Raw genomic sequence first — 21,865 nt, forward strand, 5'->3', positions numbered from 1 at the left:
CTCTGGTCTGCAGTGACACCGGCCACTTCACGCAAAGCATTGTGGGAAGTGAATTCTTATTTGGATAAGGTTTTGATAAGGTTCTGATTAGTCTTAAGGCCTGTCCATACTTTGACCGAAACCGCCGTTTTTGGTCAAAAGTTCCTTTTCTACCATAAAATGATATCCCTCGGGACTTCTGAAAAGCATTGGACCGAACGAGAGTTCAGAAATTTGCACGTCGGAAAACACGACTGTACTAATGTATTAGTGAAGTAATTTTCCTCTTTGACTTGAATGGGGCAAATTCAAACGTTAAGACAATTCATTTGCAAATGTGACTCGCGTGACGGCAACCACACTTTAATTAATTCTGTACTCGTCCCATTTTTTCCCCATCTAGAGATCCCTGATGTCATCAATATTAAGCCCATGTCTGGGAATGCCGATGTATGGATACTGTGTCAGCGTCATGATAACAAGTGCGGTTGAAGTGAGAGGTTGTGTGTGTGTGTGTGTGTGTGTGTGTGTGTGTGTGTGTGTGTGTGTGTGTGTGTGTGTGTGTGTGTGTGTGTGTGTGCGCGCGTGTGCGTGCGTGTGCGTGTGTGTGCGTGTGTGTGTGTGTGTGTGCGTGTGTGTGTGTGTGTGTGTGTGTGTGTGTGTGTGTGTGTGTGTGCGTGGCTGTGTGTGTGTAGAAGTTCATTTCAGGGTTGTGCGTTTGTGTGCATATCCGTGCGTGACTCAACAGCGCCACTTAATCAGCAGTATTGCAGCTTATGCTACAGACAGACATACATGCATATGATAGTAGTAACATACATGCATAGTCATATAATAGATTACTATTTCCTCCCAGGAGGGGAATTCAGTATTTTCAGCCCAACCCAGCTGATTCGCTGCCCACAAGGAGAGTGTGAGCAATTAGCCTTATTCACGGCCCGCCCACTCCACATTTTGAAGGGGAACATCCTACTTTAGCCTATAGAGTTAACACAGAAATCGCAAATTTAATGCAATTTCCGAATAGTAAAGTATAAAATACGGCTAGCATGATCAAGAACACAAGATAGTAAAAGGCACAAAGCATTATAATTTACTTATACCGTTCGAAATAATGATTTGTTGGCTTTAAGTCCAGCTATTTCTGTTATAGTTTCCCCTTCTCAATTGATGTCAGCACCCGGGGGGCCGTGAATAAGGCTTATTAGGGGTTAAAGAGTCTTACTCAGGGACACACATCAACATTGTTACCCTGGCTTGGAATCGAACCTGGGACATCCAGGGGCTCTGGTTCTCTATGCGGGCTCCCTAACCATTCAGCTATGCTGCCCCAAGTAATGTATGGACCAAGTCACTCTTAGTAGATGGTGTGACCGCCACTCGAAAAATGGTACCATGCCTCCCTGCTTGGCACTCAAGGGTTGGATTGGGTTAAGTCCCTGTGACATACAAACGTCATGTCCAGCCCAGGGGGTGTACTTGTACTAGCACCATGTCCAGGGGGTGTTCTTGTACATCAAGCTGCCTCATGCTAGAGAAACGGGAGATAGGCTCCTGTCTGCTATGTGACACATGGCTCTGGAATGGTTGTTTCCCAAGGGTAGTCACTTACACTCACAAAACCCAAACAGGACTCGTGCTTCTTTTACAGTATGTCTGTCTAGATACAGATAACAGGGCTTGACCCCACACACACACACACACACACACACACACACACACACACACACACACACACACACACACACGCGCACAATGTTCTTTCCACTCCAACAGGTGTGCGTTTCTCAAGCCTGGTTACCTGAAGGACCAAAGTGCCATCTCTCTATTTTACATGTTCATCACAGAAGAATCTTTAAGGCCAGTAAGTTTCAGATGGATTTTTTTTATTTGTACCTTTTTTTTTCAAATGTGAAACGACAAACTAAAGGTTTCTTCGATTTTTTTCTTTGATTTCTAAATTAAATTACTGAAAATTAATTGAATTTAGTTTTCAATTCATGAGAAATAAATTTTTCTTATTATCATTTTTTTAAATGTTTTGAAATAATCATTAGAAACAAAAAGTAGGAAAGTAAGGAAACAAAAAAACAAAAGGACCCCATAAGAATGTGTCAGCGTCCCACAAATGGGTCCCGACCCACTGTTTGGGAAACAGTGTAGTGACCGCGGTGAGGAGCAGCTAGGGGCCGCAACCCACCGTTTGGGTAACCGTGTAGTGTAGAGCTAGGGGCCGGGTGGAAGGCTACTGGAAGCAGACATTTTCTTTTGGTACCGAGCGGAGAGAGGAGAGGAGCTGCACACGGCACTGTGCTGAGGTAACTATATAAAACAGCCCGTTTGTTTTCATTCACTCCCACTGCAGCGTGGAGCCGCCACGCTCCGAGCCTTTTATAACAACAACACGCACCTTTTCTATCTACTTTATTCTTTTTATTGGGGAGCCGTTTCCATGCGTTTATAGGACGGAGTTTATCATTATGATGATATTAGCTTGGTAGCGTGTGAGCTAATTTCCTGTGAATCACACCGGAGTGTCTCTCTGTGTCTGGCTCTGGCTAGCAGCTAGCTTTAGCTTTAGCTTGTCCTGTGTGTGGATGGTTTGTTTGACGTTATGTTGTTGAGCTAATTTATAGCTAGCTTGCGGTGGTGTAAGCAGAGGTTCTCAAACCTTTTACATTTCAAGCTTTCCCCCTTAATCTGGCAGTGTACAAATGGAACCAAATGTGTACACTGCCAGAGTATAGACTTGTGAAGGACCCCACAGAGTCCCTGGAATCCACTTTGAGAACCACTGACTGAGTGTAAAGACAGTACCGAGTAGATTTACTCAGATATTGTACAATTTTTAGGTACTTTTACTTGGAGTATTTCCAAATTTCAGTACGGATCAAAATGTTGTACTTGTTTGTACTCTACTACAAACTGATGATGTGTCCAGATAGGCATCGGTATTTACACAACTTGAACACTTTAGATAGATACTAGTTACTTTATAGATTTTGATTGTTATTACAAAACGTACATTAACCACTTCTTCAGCCCTATTATATACTTTTTGGCCATTTGACAATAGCCTTGTGAGCTTGTGTATCTGCTATTTTTCCAAAGATTTGTAATACATTTGAAAACCTCAAATGGGACATTCTGCGTAATAAATGAGCAGCTACCCTTACTTTTGTTTCTTTTAAGTACATGATCATGGCAATACTTTTGTACTTTTACTCAAGTACATTTTACTTGTAACTGAGTGTTGCAGTATTGATTGATGGTACTTTAACATGATGTGAGTACATTTCCCACCACTGACCAAGACGAAGCTATCTTCATTAAAAAGGGATATGTGTGTCTGCGCGCGCGCGCCTCGTGGTGGTGGTTTTAAGCTGAAACGGAACGTTGTGGACTTTGTGTTCAGTCACCAGACAGCATCATATGACTGATTCCACTTGGTTGTTTTTAGGAGGAAGGATGAACGCTAGCTGCGGTTTTTGTTGAAAGGGGGGCGTTCTGTTTCTCCCACGCAGTGACTGGAGGAGTAGGGAAGCTAACGTTAGCATTGCTAGCCTACTGTTTGATTATGCGCACCACGTGTATGATGCCAGCATTAAAGCACTGGAGAGGCAAGCACATTAGCACAAGCAGGACCTGGCGGCTGGCAGTGGTGGGCAGCCAGTTTGATTGATTGGAGACTTTATTAGAAGGTTGCATAGGAAAAAGTACAGTTTCATGACAATACAGTACAGTTCACTGGTACAAGGTCAACTAGGCAGCACAGCAGTATAAGGTTATTTATAAAGTTACAGAGAAGTATGAAAAAGATAAAAAGAAAAAACAAGAACAGAGTACAGTAAGTACAGTAAGAGCAAGGTACAACAAGAAAGGGAACGAATAATATACATAAATATACACAAAGTGTCCTAAAGCACAACTATCAATATAATATAGTGCCCAAATCAAAGTGACCATAACAGTCAATGCTAGTTAGTGCAACAAGTATCTCACCATATCAAACACAAGCAGAAATACTAAAAAAAAACTACTAACACAACCTAATAGTGCAGTGTCCAAAGGTCAGAGCGATAAAAACAACTAGCAAAAAAGAAAAAAAGGGTGACGCAGCAAGACGCACAAGAGCACCCTCCCTGGAAGGTCCTTAGAGGTCAGAGTCAGTGCAGATATAGTTCCAGTAAAGAAAAAGGCTACCGTCGCCCTTGTGTGTCTCGTTGTACAGCTTGAGAGCAGCCGGTACAAAAGACTTTCCTAGTCTCACGCATCTCCGCCCTGGGTGGACAAAACGGTTATATTTACATATTTACAGTGATATTTACAGTGGATGGATACCGGGGTCTGCCAATGGTCTATGCTTGACCGCACCACTCCCTTTATCCCTCTACACCAGTTATTCTCAATTTCTTCTACATTTCATGATTGATTGAATATTATTTTATTAGACAAAAATGTAGTACAGCCCAAGTACAGTCAACCCCCTGAAAGGTGAATTTTCAGGGCAGTTTTGAAGGAAGCCAGTGAACTATATGTTTTAAGGGAAGGGGTCAGGGCACTCCACACTTGGGTGGCATTGCTGTAGAAGGAGAATGTACCCATGTTTGTATTATGGGTGGGGGTTACCAGATCTTTCTTTACGCATTAGGGCAGAGTCGCATTAACTATTTTGAAAGCCAATCCCATTTTCTGTTGTTTGTCTCCTACCGTGAGCCATCTTAGGCTAGCAAAATGTGTTGGAGCAAGCACCCCCATGGACCCCTTTGAGGGTCCACTTCGTTCCATTCGTGTATGGTTGGCCTATTATTATGACAATGCCTGAGACAAGGATGCTGTGTAGCTAAAAGTATAAAAAGTGTTCCAAATGGTAGTTTGAGTGTTAGTGTACAAATGGAACCTGTACATTTTGTAAACTATGAGAAAGTGGCACTCTTATCTCTCAAGGTTGAATTAACCAGTTTAAGCTTCTTTTTCTTTTACTCTGCCCAGTAGCTTGAACAAAAAAAACATGATCCATCACTATGTTTACAGCGGCACATCAACATCTAATTGGACTAATTGCAAAACACATTAATTTTGGGTGCAGTTTGTCATCACATCAAAGATAATTCTCCATCCGCATAGGTTTTATGAAGTTGTTTGCTTTAATTAGTCACTCAAATGTCAGCATGTCCACAACCATATTACCAACCACATTTACATATAAAGTAGTTTCAGTGTAGCAATAGTATGTGGTGGTTGCTTTTACATGGTAACTTGCAGTGTAGGGTGGCAGTGGCTCAGGGGTAGAGAAACCGTCATTAGAGCACGGAGGGTTCCCAGTTAGAATCCGGGCTCCCCCAGAGTTAGTGTCGAAGAGTCCTTGAGCAAGACTCTGAACCCCTAGTTGCTCCCGGTGAGCAGGTTGGTGCCTTTCATGGTTTCCTCTGCCATCGGTGTATGAATGAATGTGTGTGTGAATGGGTGAATGCATCACCCAATCTATGTAAAGTGCCTTGGATAAAGGCGCTATACAAAAGCACTATAGCATAAACCACAACTATAGCCTTTGGTTGGGCTGGAAAATTGAGTTCAGCAAATAAAAGATTTGCTTCATGTGTGTATGTAACATTAGCACACCTCCCACAATGTGCCAGCCTCTCTCTCTCACACACACACACGCACGCACGCACGCGCGCACACACACACACACACACACACACACACACACACACACACACAAATAGGAAATGGATAGTGTAACTATCCTGAGTAGGTCTTTCAACACCCTGACTACCGGTATCTATAATAATAGTAACGAGTTAGTCATTAGTGCCTTCATGAAAATGTCATTCACTTGATCTATTAAAAGAGCCTAAGTACAACTACCAGCAGGCCTGCATTGTGTAGTTCTGTGAGCAGGTGAGAGAGAAGAATACATTTTACTATCTTTATTTTTATTGACAAATAGCACTCATAATCCTTATGTATAAATGTATTTTCCGAATTGAACAAATATTCAGAAGAAGTAATTAATGTAAGAGAAGAATATTGTAACTTGTTTCTTTGGCAATTAAAAAATAGCTGCTTACACTTTTTACACATCATCTAGCCTCTTGTCTTGTTTGAATCCATGATGGTGAATCCAAAAGTGGTGAAATTAACTGACGAGATAATCTTGCCAAATGCAGCAGCCTACTAAGGTTGGCACTGCCCCAGCTGAGCTGCTTCATGCTGGTTTAGAAGGCTCTTTTATTTTATTACTTTTTTTACTTGACATTGATCCGTTTGTCAGGTTCTGATGGTCACACCTAATAAATGTTCTTTTTACAAGTATGAGCTGCACAGCTTGATATTACTTTGGCCGTATTAAGCCGCGAGTGCTGCTGAGATGTACACGTCACATACTGTACATTGTGTGCATACCTTAAAGCAGGTGTCAGAGGGTCAAAACTACACTTATGTAGTATAATTCTCCCTCCCCAAATTCACTTATAATTAAAGTGTAGCCGTATTAAGCCGCGAGTGCTGCTGAGATGTACACGTCACATACTGTACATTGTGTGCATACATTAAAGCAGGTGTCAGAGGGTCAAAACTACACGTATGTAGTATAATTCTCCCTCCCCAAATTCACGTATAATTAAAGTGCATCAATTAAAGACATAGTATGCATTGCATACTATGCAACTTTGCCCTGTGTTAACATGATAAAAAAAATATATATATAAACAAAATTTCACCAATCATTTCCCTCTATACCAGCACTGGAGTTGGTGGTGGTGTTGTTAACCTGCAGTATTGCTGTACTTTGGTGTTTTCACTGTTTGTTTTAATGTTTTTTTGTTGACCAAAACAAACTGAAATCAATGGGGAACCATTGCTAATGGGGTTGTTGTCTTGTAGGTCTAGGGAATTTGAATTGGCGTATTGTGTCACCTGGAAGTGAATCATAAAGTGTCTCCTCTCAGAAGCAGAATAAGAATGGATTATTTAGTCACATTTGTATCATGTATTTGGCAAGGTGGTTTCTCACATAACACAGGATCTAGACATTACAGAATTTACAGGACAAAGAGTCTTACAACATAAATTAATTGGCAGTATGTGAATGGATGAGTCACGTTCTTGTGAGACCTCCCAGGCCGGGGACACACATTTAAAGCACCTGCCCTGTGCTTGCCCTTGGGGGAGGAGGGGGGAAGAAAATGTGTGCTTTAAATGTGTGTCCCCGACCCCACGATTTCTCCGATGTCCAACAACAGCTCAGATAAACTGTTAAGCTGTATCAACGTAGTCTTGCTGCTGAACCTCTTCAATGACTTAAAAACAAAGGAAAAAACTATCCATCGTTTGGTTTATCAAAAGTGTTTTATTTATTTTTTACTTTTAATACAATGTCAAATGTTTTCTTTGCACAAAATATACTATACACCTGACCTGATTTAAATAGCTGTGCTTTTTATGTTATGAATCATTTGTGGCCGGTTTAAAATGGGAAAATCTTTAATTTCCCCAAACAAGTCCAGCATAGACATATTAAGGGCATGGACATTGGACACGGAAGAACAATAATATCTAAATATGGTGAGTTCTTGGGCAGTGAAATGGGTAGGCTGTGCATAGAGTTTCATTTTGTTTTTGTTTTTCTATGTGGTTGTTGATACTACATTTTATTTTACATTTGTAATATCTACGATATAAGTATGTAACAATTGAAAAGGCTACTACAGAACATAATAGTTGCGACCGCCAGGTTGCAGTTACTATCAAAACCTCCACCGGCTGTCTGTCAGTCACGTCACGTCACACTTTTCCCCTACTCATATCTCCGCCACCGTTGCCCCTATCCATGCCAAACTTTGCACACACACTCCTTGGCTGCCAAACCACAACCTCCACCTTCTCACATGGCCCTCTTCTAGCGCCACCTGATTCTTGCTAAACACATTTTTGGACACTGCTAAAATCACGCAAAGTGGTACACCCTCACAGTATGTCTAGAGTCATGTCATCAACATGGATCTGTCCCATTTAGCACCACCATCAGGCAGACTTTTTCAAACACATTTTTGGACACTGCTGACCTAACGGTCGCTTATCTCCCGATTAGGGAGTCTTATTGGTGTAGTATGTTCATGGTGGTGGATGGTGATTGGTGAACCATTTATTCATGTACTAGTCAGTACACAACATGTAGGCTATGCAAGAGTGTTGATCACCTTTTATCATCCAGCTCAAAATAGAGGAAGTGGTGATGATTCTTCTTACCCAGATTCACAGGTTTGCTCTGACCTTAGTTTTGCATTTAGGCCATTGTTGATTTTCAAGGTGGAACATCTTGGTATTAACTGTTCCACCTGGGGTGAATAAATAAGATTGTATGAGTGTTAAAGGAGTGACTTATTTCTTATGTTTTGTTTGTTTTTGTTGCATTCCTAAGTCAATAATTTGATGACCAGGTCATCGGTCAGTAGGAGATATAGGAGACTCTGCAAGTCTCCTACTGGATCAAATTATTGGCATAGGTATGTGACAAAAACAAACATCTCCATGAATTAAAAGTTTCATGGGGTGTGTAATTGATAGAAAATAACAATTTTGGGTAAACTACTCCTTTAAGCTTAAGGGGACGTCACCCTAAAATGTATGCTCTGTTTATGTCACCTACAGAGCATTGTATGATTGTGTGACAGGCCCTCTGGTCATAGGTAACCTGAAATGCTCATTTCTTGTCTTAAAGGTTTTTGACAATCCTAGATATTCAAATGATTTTGGACAAGGCGTGTGTGGACAAGTGTGCGTATTTGATCTGATCTCGGCACGTTTCTATTAGAGCCAACTGTTTGAAGGAATAATAACCCAATGTTACTTGAATAAATAAGCATGCACGCACACACGCACACACGCGCGCACACACACACACACACACACACACACACACACACACACACACACACACACACACATACACGATTCCAATGTTCTTAAGCCTTTCACCTATACAATTATTTTAATAAATGATCAATTATCGATTTTTCATAATCTATTCATTTCGATTGACTGTAAAGGCCTGTCCATACTGTCTCCGACCACCGAACCTTAAATTGGAAAGGTCTCCTACACTTTCCGACGTAAAGTTTGGTCGTGGGAGACAGTATGCTACACTCCTACTTAAGCCGTGCCATGCATTCCCCTCATCTCTTTTCATTGTATGTGACATGTAAGGCTCAGTAGGTATATAATGGAAAATTCCACAAGACCCCTCACATGGTTATTGTAATTTTAATTTCTTGAGAGAGAGAGAAAGAGAGAGAGAGAGAGAGAGAGAGAGAGAGAGAGAAAACAACCCTTAAAGGGTGTAAAATAGACTTCACAAATAGACTATTCCCATGAGCCTGCAGTGTTTACATTTATGAGCATGATAGAATAAATCCCACTGATGCTGGACACTAGACAAGAGCATACATTTTGTCATCATACACATGCTAGACCAGTAGGCTAACTAACTGGTATATGAACATTGAGTCCAGTACTGTTGGTGGCATTGTTTTTTTATTATATAAAAAACAGCAAATCCACAAAATGACCGGGTTGTGATTAGGGATGGGACGATAAGCGATATTATCGTTTATCGTGATTAAAGAAACACTCACGATAATCGTATCGTGGAGATTACATTTATCATGATCTCGTCCTCTGTCATGCACTGGGATCAATTCACCTTTTATAATATACGTTACTTGATACAGTCTTTCCCTCTTCTAAATAGGGATGTTAATCGACGCATTATTGGCGAATCGACGCGTCGCGGCCGAAAATCGACGCGTCGATCGACTTTTTTCACTTTTTTTTCCGCTAAGCAGCAGCTGAGAGGAGAGCAGCACAACGGCGCATTACTTTAAACAACACAACGTATGCTGCACCCATCAGAACTTGCATCAAAGCCCTAATAATAATGATAATACATAATTGCTCTTCCTTGTTAGCATGGAGTCTGTTCTCTAGAGACTAGAAGCGGAGTGACAATAAGTCCATGGAACGTGCGGGAGCGCTGACCGCTCGCTCTCATATATCCCCGGTGTGTCGCATTAACGTTAACGACGTGTGGTTTGTGATCATCGCACACAACGGCGACGCTGCCATTAACAAGCGAGCTTTCGTGTCAAGCGTGCATGCAGAGGCAGGAGGTAAACAAAAGCATCCAGTCCAGGCAAGTCAGCGCGCACTGCTATGACGCGCACATCAGCCCGGTGCCCCGGTCCAGCAGTGTTTCTCAACCAGTAGTCCGCGGACCTGACTAGCGCCGCATGCATGCGAATGCACAACACATGCAGGCATGCACTCGTCTCCGACACACACACACACACACACACACACACACACACACACACACACACACACACGGTCCTCTCACATATGGAAAACATTAACGCTTATAACGTTTTTGAACGATTAAAACCTTTTTTGGGGGAAAAACTTTTGAAAAATAAAAAAAATATATATATTTTTCGACTTTTCGACTCGTACTTTTTGAGTCGCGGTGAGCGTGAGTCGATCGACGCGTCGATTTCCGATTTTTTTTCACATCCCTACTTCTAAATCTCTTTGCCAAAAAATTGCCGATCTACAATCTCACAACGTGTCACGTTTCGATGCGTTGTTTTGAGCTTGTAGATCTGCTATTTTTTTGGCAAATGTTCCGCCCCAGGATAATGGATGTTAAGGATATTTCGATTATCGCGATAATATCATAAATCACGATTTCTTTGGTCACAATAATCGTGATATGAAATTATCACGATAATTGGAAACATATCGTCCCATCCCTAGTTGTGATACGAGCTGGGTATTGTGGGCATGTAGATCTGATATTTGTTTGCTATTTCTCACACAAGATCTGGCTTAGTAGGGTGTTAAGATCAATGATTAGGAGGCTTGGTTCTCTGTGGTCGAGAGAGCTGTACATGTTCAACAATATTGATTTAAGATAACCAGAATAACACAGAGGGTATTTGTTTTACAAAGAGCTTACAATCTGAGTGAAGATTGGATATCTGAGCTATTTTATGTGATGTTAAATCAGTTTGAGTAGCCTATAGTTTTACGCCATCATATGTAAACACTGTAACAGGCATGAGTTCAGTAAGCTCTGTTTCAATCAGATTTCATTAAAGGGAGTGCATGATTTCTTAAAACAAGTGTTAAATAGCTCAGTATTCCAATAACAGTTATTGCTGAGTAGGGATGGGACGATAAGCGATATTATCGTTTATCGTGATACCGTTTATCACGTCCCTATTGCTGAGTGTTAAGTAACCAGCTCTTTAGTGAAAAGAAAATGCATTTTCAGGTTGAGATGCCAATTTTAGCATGAGAGAGAACTCACCTTTAGGCTATTTTGAACAGTTGAGTAGACAAAAAGTTCAAAGCCACAAAACGTTGATTTCTTTAGTAAAATTATAATTTCCATGTCCAGGCTATATGCCAATGTAGCTGTATGATTGCAATGTGTAGCATTAGTGTATAGCTTAAAGGTAGGCTGTTGTGTGCAGATTTATATTATATCATAGCCAAATTAATTGTTCCAGCAGATTTGAATTTATTCTGTGTTTTGCTTACCTCTAGCAGGCCCATACAACTTCATTGAATCGGCCTTAGAAAATGTGGATTGCAAGAAGTGCGACTGTATAATTGTGAGGGATTTTGGTACTGTAAACGAGTGTGCACCCTCAGCAAACATCTCACAGATAAATAAATATTAAAAGAAAAAGCAGATGAAGGTAAATCTACCAAGTGTGTCACAGTATAACTAACTTTCCAACTCCCACTTAGTTGTGTCATCTGAAATGCAGTTTCATGAGTAGCCTGTTTTGGTTTCAGCAGTGCTCATTAAAACGCTACTGTAAGCTAGTTTGCTTATGTTTACGAAATTTCATAACTAACATGGGCCTGGGCTGTATGTTTAGCAGTTTGCGGAATGAATGGTCTTTGTTGCTTATTTTTGGATTACTGGTGGTTACTAGAATGCATACACAGCAAACACATGACCTGAAGGTCCGTGTCCTTGCTGGGAGTTTGAACTGAAGTTGCCAACAGGATATGAGTGAGCTCTCCGGGTAGAATGATCTGTCACTATGTTTTGCTAGGAGGTAGGTATGTTGATATTATATCTGTAGTGTTTGACCATATAATCCCTTGATGCCAGGATTAAGCCTCAACTGGTAGTTGAGAAGCAAGAAGACTCACAAAACTTGGCCTGAGCTGTTCTTGATTATATCTTATATTATGTACACTAGCGTATGTTGTTGATCAACAACCATTGTAGAGATGGGACGATAAGTGATATTATCGTTTATCGTGACAAAAAACACTCACGATAATCGTATTGTGGAGATTTAATTTATCGTGAAATCATCCTCCGTCATGCACTGAGATCAATTCACCTTTTATTGGCCGAGCTGCATATCCATTTAAACCTGTTTGGTAAAAGGTACTTACTTATAATATACAGTACATACTTGATACAGTCTTCTTTTCACTCTCTATCAAATGTCTTTGCCAAAAATGTTGTGAAAATGTTGTGTCGCAAATGTTGTGAGCTTGTAGATCTGCAATTTTTTGGCAGATGTTCCGCCCCAGGATAATAGATTTTGATTATCGCGATAATATCGTAAATTGCGATTTCTTTTGTCACAATCATGACAAACCGTTGTTGCCGTTTTCTTGGCCACATCACTTACGATAAAGAACAGTGTATTCTCAATAAACCTGTGTTTATGAGTGTTTCATCCACCTTCTCACTTCCCCCCTCAATGTCAAGACTGGGCCTCTGTCAGCATGTCGATGAACCTGGTCTGACTTGGGGCTAAGTAACCCTAGTGTGTTAGTGTGTGCATTCAGTCTCAGGGTGCGTAAGCCTCCGTTGGTTTTGTGCGGGCTTCCAAAGGCTCTCACAGTCAAGCTGGCAAATAAAAGCTGACAAGCGTTGAAAATCCCCCCCTTCAGATTAAGGATCTACCTCACTCCTTCACCTTTCCTTTTGACTTCACTCCCCCACATCGTTTAAAAAAAAAAGAAATGCCCCTTTTGTTCTCTTTGCTTCTGTGTCTTGGCTGGATGTTGCTGCCCCAGTGAGTTCGCTTCTCATGATACTGCCTGCGTTGTTCCCATGGTACGTGTCCCACTTACAGTGCGTGGAAAATCTGCAGGAACTTTGACCTCTGGCGTCATCCTCAGTTCTTCTTTCCAATCATTATTGACACTTGAAAACCTTGCAGCTCTCAATATGGTTCTTGTGGTTTTACAGTCTGTGAAGTCTTTGCACACTGCTGCATTTTTTCGGACGAATATCAGGTAAATAAAATGATCGACCTCATGTTATATCAATCATGTTTGCACACTGCCGCCCGTTTCGTATTTATTTTCGGACCAGGGTTGATTTTTCTCCCGATTTTCACAACTATCGCCACTGGGTCCCTTGCTCGCTCTCTCTCTTCTTGGCCTTGCTAATTTCGGATTTCCAAAATGCAACGAAAAAACGCAGCAGTGTGCAACCAGCTTAAGACATCTCTTCTAACATCAGCATGTTGCCTCATCTTTCTATGATGCACACTTGTGTTCGCTCACCCGGCACTCTTTACTTGGCAGCTGTTGCATAACCATGGTCTTAACTCCATGCCTGCTGCCTATCCAGATGCTCTGAACCACTGCAAACAGAACATTGGCAGATATTAGCCTCCACCCCCCCCCCCCCCCTCTGGGGGGGCCCTTCTCAGTGGTAAATAGCCGGTTCAGTGGTTAATTAACTCTGATCCTAGTAACGGCTCCTGCTACACACACACACACACACACACACACACACCCATCCACCTCACACACAACCACATCCCATTATTTGAGTCACTTGACTCAAGAACCTCCAACCTGTTCCTTATGTTAGCCTCAGAAGAGCCTTTTGAGTACTAGGAGAAGTGGATATTTACAGTCCCCGCCGTTGCCCTGCTTCCATCTAAGTCCTGACCTTCACAGAAGGTATGCAGCACTCGCCTCAAGGTATTGTTTTGCTTGGTAACCACACGGCGTACTTTTAACAGCTGATAATTCTGTTTACTCGTCTGTTGGTGTAGCCTTGCGCACTTAACCTCTTTATGTGCTATGATTAACTGGCTCCCAGGCTGTAGCATCGGCCGTGCACCTGTATCCTTACCCCAGCAATCTCACGCTATTCTGTACTGTCTATGCTGCCCTCCGAGAGAACACGAGGAGCCTTTCAAACCACTTCATCTCTCATCTGCGATCTTTCCGATGGCCCACAGTGTTGAATCAGGGACCATGACACACACGACTTGACCTTCATGTGGTACTTGCTGGCTTGCTGCTGTGGTGTGAACCTTTTATTAGACTTCTTGGTAAGGTGTACAGGTGGTGGCTGTGGCCTGCTGATTATGACCTTTGCATGAACTTCTGTGTCTCCCGGTGGCTGACAAGCCTTGTTATTCCATCCTCCAGAGGCCAGACAGACAGAGGCAGGCTGTTGTCTGAAGAGACATGATGAGAGTGTATGTTTACTACACAGAGATGTTTTGATAGTTTTTAACCTGCTTCTCAACTCTCACATGAGTGTTTTCTTAAGGAGACTTTCTATTCCCATTATTTGTGGTGGAGAGAGTCTGCGGGGGATGCCTGTATCTTAAGAGTTAAATGTTCAGTTGTTGACAGGAATGGCATGCTCTTGAAAGATGTTTTGGTTCTCACAACCTCCTTCTGAAAACAAGTACATGTTTGAGGTGCTATAAAAGGGAAATGAACGTACTGAAAATGATATCCCAATTCAAACTTTTATCTGAGCCACTACAGAATCCAACATCTGGAGTCTTGTTTGATGCTTAAGCATCCTTGGTTTATTAAAAAACTTGGAAACTACAGAATGATTTAGGGGAAAAAAAGGAAGAAACCTTTTTTTAACAATGTGATAATCAATTAATATGGCGACTGTTATGTTTTTACTTGAGCAATGTTGAGTCATTGGGTTATTTGCCTACCGGCTGCCTGCTGCTACTGTGTAAATTGCATGCAATCTGGCTAGCTGTTAAGAGATTTAGGGTACCATTATACATACCTGCTTACCTGTGCATACACCAGGTTATTTAAGTGAGGAGATTTACAGTAGACTTAACACATCTTACGACAGATTCCTACTTTTATCAGGGGATTGCTAGTTAGTTAAGACATGGTTTAACCTTAAATTCTGTGTTGTCATTGTGGTGCATGTTACTGCACCTTTTTTGATAGCTCATAATCAAAGTTCTATGATTATACAATAAGTATATACTTGCTTGTGCTCTTTGAGAAATACTCAATTAATCTACATTTACTTTTAAATGCATGTTATTCCCTTCAAACTTCTGTGAGTCTGACCACGACCAGTCACTACCTACACTTGTGCCACTAAATTTCATGGGACATAACGGTAACAAAGCTTTATCCGCCATGACCTGAAAACAATACAGTATGCAATATTTGTGTAAGTCTATTTACTTTCTTGTCAGGAAGCTTGTATGAACAGTCCATCTGTGTCTAAGTAGGGGTGTAACGATATAGTAACTGTATCGAAATATCGTTTTTAACTTAAAAAATCGAAGTATAACGAAATGAAAAAAGCTAAAATCGAATCGGAAATGTGCACTCAACGCACTGGTGTGCCATGTTGTCGGTTGTTTATTCGGTGCACTCAGTGCGGTGTCGTTCGAAAATCCAGTGCGCTGCGCCCCCGATGTGCTCAGTGCGCGTACTGAGCAAGTGAGCGACCCTACTCAGAAGTTGGGGTTTGACAGTGTGGTGCGTCAGTGCTGTGTTTTGATTGGTTGGTTTTCATGGCCATGTCTCGAGCGCTTCTCAACTGTGAACAAATGTGTAGGAATTATAACAAAACCTTCGGTCAATAGCAACGTTATGTTGGCAATTGCTGCTTTACAGAAGGTTTTCCTTCAGGGTTCAGACTGAAAAAGCGCACAGCTGCCCCTTAACTGGTTGTTCGTAAATAAGCCACACTGAATGCACTCTATAACATCACCGCCCACTGCACTCGCTACACTGAGCACACACCGGGTGCGCATTTCCGAATGCACCCATAGTCTTCTGCCTTGCCATGTTTCCACCATGGTCCTTCCTTGATTCCCACAGACCATCTGCTGTGTCTTGGGTCCATGTTGACATCGGCCCTTGGTCTCCTCATAGCTTTAGTAAGAAAATGCACATCCTGATGTCTGTGAATTCATTTGGCACAATTCATTCTTTGGTTTCCTGGCTATATCTGCTGTGCAAGTCCCTTGGTCAATGCTGAATCAAGAAAAAGTGGAGGCACAATTGATTTTGATATATGCACCACAAACTCAGAAACCACATTGCCTTTGTGAGGATTTATGGCATTTCAGGAGCTGGAAATCTTCTATCTGTCTGAGAAACCACTTTATGAGCAACTATTGCATTCCAAAGCTCAAAAAAGTATCGGTAGCAGATCGTATTATGTCTTGATTTATACCCAGGGAATGTCAGTTAGAATTGTAGCAGTTGCAGGATGACTGAATTATGCAAGAATGTGAGAAAGTAGGCAAAAGTCTTTGGGGAGGTTTTAGCTCCTTTATGACTACCACTCTGTTCATCTGTACTCTGTGTAAAACGCATGGAAGAGGATATGCTTATATTTCCGAGGTTCACATTAATTAAAACATGAAACATTTTCTATTTCAATATTTTTATTAAAGAAAGAACATTGACGATACATCAATGAAAAATGATAATCTAGGGAAGACAAAAAATACATTTTCACCATTCAATAGCCACTCTGAAATATAGAAGATCCACTCTGTAATATTCTTATTATAGGCATACCTAGGGCTGTCACGATTAATTATCACTCAAATAATTGTGTTTTTGTCGTTGACAATTAAATTTTTGTTTGGCTTGGAGGCTTTGTTTGAAGTTGCACATGGCAGATATGACACATGACCTGAATATACAAAGACATTACTGACATATTTGACAACTTAATACTTTAAAAAAGAACATTGATAGTGGGAATAGCCGATCTACAAGTTCGACACATTTTGAGCTTGTAGATCTGCTATTTCCACTATTTTTGAAAGTGAAAATATATGAAAATTTTTCAACATGGAAACGATTATGTCAAATAATTGCGATTATGTCAAATAATTGCGATTATGACAAATAATTGCGATTAGACGATTATGTAATAATTGTGCCAGGCCGGATATTATGTTTTTGCTCCTAGCCAGCACGCACCCAGCACGTGCGTCTGTGAGCCACTAATCTCCGGCATCTGCGTGAAACTTTAAACGCACACTCAAGGAGGCCACATTTTTGGAACTATAACTCTTAATCTCTAGGTTCAGGTTGTAGATTAAATTTCCCCCTCAGGATTCCTTGGATTATTATGCTACTCCCCAGATAGGACTCGACCCGGACATTTGTGCCAGACTACATTTCCCAACATTTAGCATTTTCTTCAAAACATTGCTACTACTGAGATTTTTATTCTGGCATGGCCAGACTAATATCACTGCATAGGCTAACATATTCGGTCCAGAACTCACCTCATCACAATCATGTGATCAAGTCAGAATTTTCAGATTACATCCCAATTGACTATGACTGCCCTGGGTAGCCAACCTGGCCTGGCGGAGACCTGCGCTCAGAGGAACACACTTTTCTAGTTTGTTAAATTGTTTTACTTGAAAGGAGACATTTAATTCATTCTTCCAGTCATGTAGACACTGGTCTGACCCTGGAAAGAGAAGGAAGGACTTGGCATGGCCGTGTGAGGGTCATATGAGGCAGCTTAAGGGTCTTAGTCAGCTCATCGCATCCCATGTCTGAAATGAGTGATGGAGAGAGAGGGTTCTATAACTTGGGTCAAAGAAATCCTGAAAAATAGATACTGATGCCTATATTTTGTTGTTGGTGACGTGTTGTGGGGAAGTTGATCGTCTACTTTCTGCGAAGAGATTTGGTTAGAAAAAAGGAAGGGGCCAAGTACAGACCCCCCAGGACCCCGGTCAACGAACTATATCAGTCTTAATTGGTTAGAAGATTAGTCGACTAACTGAAGATTAAATAAACTGAAAAGTTATCTTTCACTACAATGAATATGGTGCAGTCCTTTGAATGTTTAGAAATTACTACTGTAGAAGCCTGGCATTCATAAAATGTGTACATGCAGTATTCATTTATTTGTGTATGCCAAAGAAAATACATTGTAACTTCACACATTGGCAGAATACAAATGTGTACAAGAAATACCTGCATTTGCATTTTGAGTGAATATCATTTAGAGTGCATTATATACAAATATTTAGTAGTCCAACCTAATGTAACTGTAATCTTGTGTTTAGGCAATATTTATAACTGTAATGTTAGTGATTTCAATTTAACTTTGTTCATCCGTGTTATTGATCTAGGCTAGTATAACGGCTCTAAATTCAGAGCTAGTCAGTGGTTCTCAAGCACGTTCAAGTCAAGGACCCCCAAACTGTGTCGGGTATAGGCCGCAGACCCCCCATTTGAGAAGATCATGCCAAGATTTTGTTGTTGTTAAATTAGATTTAGTACAGAATTTTACAACCGTCTATTAGGGACACAATTGAGTGATCATGTGTGTGAGCATGGTCTTGATGGATGCAATCATCTTGATTGGCCAGTGACTCGGGGTAGCGGCAGCCAGTGAATAGCAGCTGATGAGCAGCTGAATGGCACATTTGGACGAGAGTAAACATTAAAGAAAACACTTCATAACTGGAACACCGATGGTCTGCACTATGGAGACCCTAGTAGTAGATTTAGTACTACTACTACTACTACTACGCACTTATGTAACACAGAGGTTTAACAAATATTAGCTAGCGAAAGCCAGTTAAGTATTTGTTTTATCATGTATAGGCTACATTCATTAAGGGGTACCTTGTTCTTAAAGGAGTAGTTCACCACTTTTCAACCTGTCTTCTTATAATAGGTCCTCACTAATGTTCATGATAAAATATCACAATTTTTTTCTACTCAGTCCAAGACTCCTAGGAGAGCTGTGGGAAGTTCAGAATCCATAGTCTTGTGACATCATCATTTTCCGAAAAAAAAAATTAATCAATATTTTTGAAAAAAATATTTAGATTTTTATTATCGCGAGAATACGGAGCCCTGGATCGGCCTTAGCAGGAAAAACATTTTTTTTTTTAAACATTTAAAAAAAAAAAAAAGCTATTTCGTGGCCACGAAATACTATTTCGTGGGCACAAATTACTATATCGTGGGCACGAATTACTATTTCGTGGCCACGAAATACGTTTTTTTTTTTTTTTTTTTTTTTTCTTTTTATTCGTGGCCACGAAATACTATTTCGTGGGCACGAATTACTATATCGTGGTCACGAATTACTATTTCGTGGCCACGAAATCTTTTTTTTTTTTTTTTTTTTTTTATTCGTGGCCACGAAATACTATTTCGTGGGCACGAATTAATATATCGTGGGCACGAATTACTATTTCGTGGCCACGATTTTTTTTTTTTTTTTTTTTTTTCATCTTTTTTTTTTTTTTTTTTTTTATTCGTGGCCACGAAATACTATTTCGTGAAATACTATTTCGTGGGCACGAATAAAAAAAATAAAAAATAAAAAATAAAAATATTTCGTGGCCACGAAATAGTAATTCGTGCCCACGATATAGTAATTCGTGGCCACGAAATAGTATTTAGTGGCCACGAATAAAAAAAAAAAAAAAAAAAAAAACTTATTTCGTGGCCACGAAATAGTAATTCGTGCCCACGATATAGTAATTCGTGCCCACGAAATAGTATTTCGTGGCCACGAAATAGCTTTTTTTTTTTTTTTCAAAAAAATTCTTTTTTTTTTTTTTTTTTTTTTCAAAAAATTTTTTTTTTCCTGCTAAGGCCGATCCAGGGCTCCGTACGAGAACAATGGCTTCCACTTTAAAATTGCAACTTTTCAGGAATAGAAAGCCTGCAGTTTCTATAAGCTGGACTGACAATCGATGATGTCACAAGACTATGGGTTTCTGACCTGCCCACAGCCCTCCTCTGAGAAAAAAAAAAAAAGAAAAAAGCTATTTTTGAGTGAGGACCAAATATATGAACATAGGTTGAAAAGTGGTGGAGTGCCCCTTTAAGTACTACAAAATCTTTTTATACAGGCCAGTCTCTCAATTCAATTAAAATCAATTCAATTCAATTCAAAGGGCTTTATTGGCATGAGAACACATAGTATACGTTTACATTGCCAAAGCAGAAGTGTACACAATACAATACTAGTAACGCGCGCACGCACACACACACACACACACACACACACACACACACACAGAGTGACATCAGAGCATGATGTCTGAGCGACAAACCCATAGAACCACAGACAAACCCATAGAACCACAGACAAACCCATAGGACCTGTGGTCGCAACAATACGATCAAAACAAAATATGTGCAATTGAAGTGAGTAAAACAGTTTTCATGTGTCAAGGTTAGTCAATGCAGACATTGCAGGGATATACCCAATGGTTGTGTTCCATTTTAACTCTCTCTCTCTCTCTCTCTCCCCCCCATGCACGCACGCACGCACGTGTACATGCACGCACATGAAACTGTTCTGTGTAGACTGTAGGTGTGTGTGGCATGTATATTATAGCTGTGGTTGAAATGTTATGAAAAGCATTCTTATAATATTGAAATATTTTCTGTCCAGGGTGCATATTTGTGAAGAGAAGAAGAAATCCCCTCACAGCATCAGGATTGGGGGGCCAAGAAGGTGGAAAGAATTACAGTAAGTCAAGTCACCACTATCCACCATATTCTCATCTTGCTGTATTTTACTTGGTTTGTTTGCATATTGTCACATAACTGGATGTTTTTTTTTTTTTAAACATGTCATTTGATGATAGCTTTACTGTGAAGAACATTGACTCCTAATCCTATACACATTTCTATTCCCAGGATTTAGAAAATAATAACACACAATAACAGTTGGTTTAAATGTAAGTGTTATGTGGGTATCGTCAATCCTGATTGTAGTGAAAGAAGGACATGTTGTGATTACAACCTCCTGAATACAGAGGAATTACTTAAGGTAATGTGCTGTTACATCATGACCTGGTGGCCTTTTAATAGAAACGCAGATGTCTGTGTTTCTTGTATTTTTGCTACCTCCTCTGGTCTGTACAAGCTCAGTGGCCTTGTGTTTATAGATCTTTTTTCCAGAGTGCTCCCGTGTTGCGCACACACACATAGATGCCGCTTGACACCGCAGTTATGGTTGCCGCTCTGAATAATCGGTCTATATTGTCCGACTGTCCACCCTGTGTCTGAGAGGTCGCAGGGTTTTAATCCCCAGCCAAGTCATACAAATTTCAAGATATGAGTATTTGAATTGTGCCAGACTAGCATAGAATACAACAGAACTTCAGAAGATACTTCTATAAATTGAACCATGGATTGGCACACAGTCACATTCAGTGAAGGCAGTTCAGAACTTCAGGGAAACACCCCAAATATTGATGTGTGCTGCGTGCGCCATCTTTAAAAAATCACATATTGGGATTTTTTTGTATTTATTTTTTGGCTTTAACACTTGTGCCTCACGCTATGGAAACAGGAGGTACAGTAGGCTCCTGGCCTATGAGCCACATGGCCCGAGAACGGCTACTTACTTATGGTCTCTACAGCACGTTGGTTGTGCTGTGAGAGTTGTTTTTAAATGTGCTGATTTAAATCCATTAGATAGATAGATAGATAGATAGATAGATAGATAGATAGATAGATACCTTTATTATCCCAAGGGGGAAAATCAGTTGCCCAGAGGCAGCACAGCAGTATAAGGTTA

At 40.6% G+C, this 21,865-nt stretch overlaps 1 protein-coding gene across 1 annotated transcript in view; it reads left to right on the forward strand.

The window, feature by feature from the left end:
• The first annotated feature begins 2,263 nt into the window (after positions 1-2,263).
• Positions 2,264-21,865, forward strand: part of slc39a10 (solute carrier family 39 member 10) — a 62,900-nt gene continuing 43,298 nt past the window's right edge. Inside the window, exons 1-2 of the mRNA XM_080752991.1 lie at positions 2,264-2,297; positions 20,732-20,809. The gene's annotated coding sequence lies outside the window, so the exon portion shown is untranslated. The remainder of the gene's footprint in view (positions 2,298-20,731; positions 20,810-21,865) is intronic.

Source organism: Nannobrachium achirus (genome assembly GCF_963921795.1).
Source record: "Nannobrachium achirus genome assembly, chromosome: 22".
Taxonomy (NCBI): Eukaryota; Metazoa; Chordata; class Actinopteri; order Myctophiformes; family Myctophidae; genus Nannobrachium; species Nannobrachium achirus.